Raw genomic sequence first — 5864 nt, 5'->3', positions numbered from 1 at the left:
TATATATATATATATATATATATATATATATATATATTATTGTTACTTTTTCTCCTCAATCAATTAATTTTTTTTAAAAAAAATAATCTAATAAATTTCCTAATAAAAATTTTGACGTCATTTGAAAAAAATTAATTGATCGAGAGGAAAATGTAACAATAATAAAAAAAAATCCTAAAAATGATTGAATTTTTTTTATATATAATTTTTTTTTCGCATATAAAAATAATCAAAATGAAAAAGTAGTATGACAATTTATAATCCTTATGAAGTAATAAAAATTTTATTAAGAATTTTTACGTCAAATTTTTTTTTTTTTGATGTCATACCACATATAAAATTTTCTAATAAAATGATGTAAATTACATTAAGAATTTTTTCGCGCAAAAATAATAAACATTAACAAAATAATTGATTTTTTCCTTTAAAAAAACGAGTTATACGTCTCTTTTTAGCATACACGTTTGACGTACGTTTAACTATTTTCGATATTCATTTAGATTATTCAATATATTTGTGATATAGTTCTCGAAATGAGCTTCGAGAGGATATAGAAGATTTATGGATGTAGTTAGCGTATAATCGTCGAATTTTTTTTTTATAAATTTAGCTTGTTATCAAAATTTTTGAAATATCGGTTAGGAACTGCCTATTTTGATGCGTCATAACATTTGCTATGATTGGCCATTTCACACAACATTAACGACATGAAAATACTAAGCTATGAGTAATTCAAAATGATATAAAGAATGTAATATTTCAATTTCGTTTGATATTTCATATTAAGCCCAAAAACTAAGACTACGAAAAAAAAATCTTGAAAAAATTGAAGGGTCAAGTGACCCTAAGGGACCTCCCTTGGGTTCGCCCCTGTACACATGCACAGTACCACAAGAAAAATTGATCCCCCTTTTTTTGTGTGTATGAAGTGTTTAACAAAGTTTAAAATAATCGAGATAGAATATTATTTTTATGAAGGATTTCGATTTTAGCATGAAGGCTTTGATATCAATTGTTAAAAATAAATTGTAATCATGCTAATAATCGAGAATCACAATACAATAATTAATAAAACGAATTCATACTTGCGGAGACCATTGTTGATATGAATAATAATTGTAATAGTAGCCAGATCTTCCCTTCTTGCTCCTCACAAAATATTAGTTATCAATGGGGCAAGCTAATGAAAACATATGAAGAGGATATGAGACCTAGCCTTTATATATGAATTTATTTAGTCATCCCATTATCAACTTAAATCCTAATTTCGGCCCACATACTTGAAATTACCACATTATATCAAATAAAGCCTGCAAGGTGTAAAACGGTCCAAATTGATCACTTAACATAATTAGCCTAATCATAATGTCATTGTGAGTCATACATCTAAACCGTAAAATTTTACAATCGAATGTGAAGCATATATTTTGGGATTATTCCAACACTTATAACTTAAGAATAAGTTCCATTTTAAAAACAAAATTGTGCCAAGCTATGTGGGATCTTGAGCTTAAAAGAGAATAAGCTACCTAAGTTGAACTTATCTTCACTTCAAAAATCATATAGCCCTTGCTTAGTTGGGATTAAAATCAGATATTTAGTAGATTTTGATAAAAGTTGATAAAATATGTAGTAAAAAAGTCGTGGGACCTATTAAATATGTGGTTAAAATTGATTGTTGACTTTGACTTAGATTAAAATCTAAATTTAAATCATGACCAAACAGGGGCATAATACATAGTTTAAAATTTATGGGATTATTTACCTATCATGTTGTCAATAAAAAGAAAAAAAAAAGAAAAAAAGGTATTTGATTCTCTCTTTACTTGAACAAATTAAAAGGGATTTGAAACTACCATATTTGAGAATTATATAGAGAGGTGTTCTAAAAATGGTATTTAAGGTTAGCGAAACATGCTCTATATTGCACTTTCCTACCCTTTAGTTTAGAGCTAAACCCAAATCCTTAAAACTAACAAAAATGTAATTTTGAACGCCTCTTTTCTACTTGAAAAGTTCAATGAAGGTGATGTTACATTTTTAGAGCCCTTTAATGTAGAGGAGTAAATGTGTCAAGTCGAGTCAATTTGTCCTACCTTTACAAAGGCACAATCCATCTAGAAGCCAAGTACTTGTAGTTTTTGAAGGGCATGCCAGACTTGTTCTCATTAAGTTCAACAAATTTTGGATTTTTAAGGTAAATACCCAACCTTGTAACCTAAAGATATTACTTAAATATACACGAAACAAGAGGAAAAATTATAAAAATTGTGTGAACTTAAATAGTGCAATATTTCAAAAGGTAGAAAAAATAATACATGCGGTATTTCAAGAGCAAGTATCAACTTTGTGATTCTTGAAGCGTAGAATGCAGTAAAACTCTATCCAGGGATTCAAAAAAAGAATCATAACGACGAAACAATTCAGGAACTCTGATTCTAGTTTCTTCAAGTTCTTTCGATATTGTTTTGAAGGCATTAAAATGAATCAAACTTGCCACTACTTTAATAGTTGATGATTGTAATGCTCACAGGGAAGGCGAATTAGATCAAAAGAATATAATTGCTCATGCATATAAGAATAAAAAATGATATTGTGTAAGAAATTAATGGTGTACCTTAAGCTATGTTATCCAAGATGTGATTGAAATCTACAATAGAGAATCTCATAATATCGATAAATCTTCTGGTCAATGCTCACTTGATAACCCCTTTATTTGATGGAACAAAAATTGAATTTTCTTTTGAGAGATCCTTTGGCATTTTTACATAGACATCACTATACTACTTTCCTCCATTATAGAAGTGAGTGATTTTTTCCTACAATAACTTGCACCCTATAATCATATGGGAAGTTATTCTAGGCAATTAATTCACCCACTAATTATTAATTTAAACTTTAAATTTGAATATTGAATATGTGGGTCATAAGCAAACATTCTCCCACTTGGTTCACGTATTCAATAGTTAATTTTAATGTTGATATCTAATATGACCACGTACTAAAATTGACAACAATCTAGTCAAATAGAAATTCACAATACTTGAATTATAGCAATATAATTTAATAATCTAACAATTTCTTACATTATGAAATGTATGATAACTTATAAAAGAGTCGCTTACTTTATGAATGAGTTTTCCATACGCCTTTAATGATCAAAATTTTAATAGCCACATTGGATATTCTTTATAAACTTCAAGTGTAATAATAACAAGGTTTTAAATATAGAAACAAGAATCTTAAAAACAAAAATAAGAGTTTCATGATTAAGAATGCAAGTCCCATGTTCTCAAAATGATCTTTATAAATTTTAGACGGCAAGCCCTTAGTCATGGGATCTATTATCATAAGTTATGTCTTGATATGCTTAATGAACATTTATTCTTCTTTATAGGATGATTAACAACTAGATACTTTATGTCGATGTGTTTGTTTGGGCTTCCATATTTGTTATTTCTTGAAAATAAAATTGCAGCCAAATAGTTACTATAATTCTTCAAAGGCTTTTTCCATAATATCAATAACCTTTTAAAACATTTAACCTCATATCTTAATCATAGTACATATGTTGTAGCTTTATAGCAATCGAAGAATTCTACCTCTACGATAGATGATACAGTTATAGTCTAGTTACTGCTTCTCTATTCCTCCAACAAGAAGAAAAATATACCCAGAAGTAGAATCATTGTACGTGTCTACACATCAAGTAAAATTCAAATCCATATATCCATTGACTTCCAAGATTGTTAGAATGCTTGTATATGAGTTTGTATTATTTGGTTCATTTAAGATAACTCATCACTCTCTAAGGAACTTTCCTACATTCTAACTCAATTACTTTAATATCGTAGTGCAAAAATTGCAAATGTAATGTTGGGTATAATACAGACTTTTGCATACATCAAGCAGTCAAAAGCGAAAGCATAGGGTATAAACGTCATGTGCTATCTTTCCAAATTATTCAACAGACATTGATTCTGACTAAATTTATTGTATTTAACCATGTATGATACAGTTGATGCATACAAATTCATTGTGAACACTTCTGAAACATTTTTAATGTGGCCTTTTGAGACGATCCTAGTGACCTTTTAATTCTACCTTTGTTGATCTCTGTCTATGACATATGCTTCACTTATTGACTGTGTAATGTAGCAAATCCAAGTAATTGCTTGCAAGTAATATGATATCTATATAGGATAAGAAAAATGTATTTGCTCCCACTAAAATATATATGCATCAATGATATTTTCTTTAAAACTGTAAGTTGTGAACTAATAAGCAACTTGACCTACATTTGTGTGGATTTTGGACAGTTTGTGAGTCTGCATCTCATAAACTAGGACCTATTCCAAACACATTTTTTACCTTATCAAACACACTTTAGTACACATTTTATAGACTTGCAACTTTTAACTCATATTCTATTCATGTTTCGTGAGATTCATTCCTTAAATTTTAAACACTCCCAAAAAATACTTTGTTTGAAAAATATTTTTGGATAAAAAAATATAGCAATTTTATATAAATAATGATAAAATATATGGTTAAAAATTTGATAAAATTATGGTTATCATTGAATATGGTTAAAATAAAATTTGACTAATTGAAAAGTTGCTAAAATTTTAGCAAACAAGCACTTAATAGGGTCAGATATTTTAAAATAGAATTTCAAGACTCAATAGGGCAAACAAGCAGTCGATCTATTTAAAACTAAAATGGCAATAGGATTCCAAGGTTTTTGTTCTGAAATGAGCCATTAGTTAAACAAAAATAGTAATAAACATATATGCGACTGATATTACTAGTTCTAATAAAATAAACATTAAGTGGATATCCAAGATTGAATTCTATGTTTATTGCAACAAAGCTCAAACGATTGTCTAATATAACCAAGATTTTTAGGGAATAAAAAAGAAAAAGCTACTTTTGATACCCAAATACCCATCTCATTCTAAAGAAAAATAACTCTTTCGAGGTATACAATTTAACTACAATTCTTTTCATTGCTTTTGATTTTAAAAATCGCCAAATAACATATAAACTTTAAAGTAAAATAAAAACACCAAGACTTTTTGTCTTGAAGGTCCGAATGTTCAACCAAAAGGTCTACTCACAACGTTGAATCCATCCCCTCTTGAAGCTGCTGGGTGGAATACTACTCCTTTGTACTTCGGTTAGTTCTAGAATAGAAGAGGTCATGAGGTCATCAAGGAAGAAGCGAAGGGCAAGAAGAACAACGGACTAATGAGTGCTTGACTGCAGCGAGACTGGCTGCTTGATTCATTGAGTCACTGCTTGTGACTGCCTCTCGTAATGGAGGGATATCCTGTTCTTCTTCTCTTCTTCTTTCCCGGGCCTATCCCTCTACTTTCAGCTTGCGGAAAACCTACTTTTTAGATGTTTGCTAGGTATTTCTATCAAACACAAAAAAAGAAGAGGAAAACAACTTTGGAGTTTTTTTTATATCGAGATTGGCATTTAGATACAACCGATATTACCTTCGATACGCCTTTCAAGTAAGCTAAACCATAAGCTCTTCGTGCTTCCCTTCATTCGCTTCGCCGGAGCCACATAGTACATAGCTAGAAGTCAAAAGGCCTATACTACCTGCCTAACCCTTCGCTCCGAGGGCCTAACTCCTTTTTCACAGGACTAGACTTTCATAGAAAGAAGAGTCGATTATGTTAAGCTAAGCTAGCTATTATAAACGTTCACCTCAATAGCAATATCATATTATCTCATTATTCTATTTAAGAAGCATTCTCTTGTAGCTGTATTTATGGATGGCCGCGATGCTCTCTATTTCAATGATTTCTTTTTCCCAAAAGCACACGAAATGTTTGATTCTGGTCTTGGAA

This window comes from Olea europaea, chromosome 15 (assembly GCF_002742605.1).
Source record: "Olea europaea var. sylvestris chromosome 15, O_europaea_v1, whole genome shotgun sequence".
NCBI classification, from domain to species: Eukaryota; Viridiplantae; Streptophyta; class Magnoliopsida; order Lamiales; family Oleaceae; genus Olea; species Olea europaea.
The sequence above is the reverse complement of the archived record's forward strand: the minus strand, read 5'-3'. Positions refer to the sequence as shown.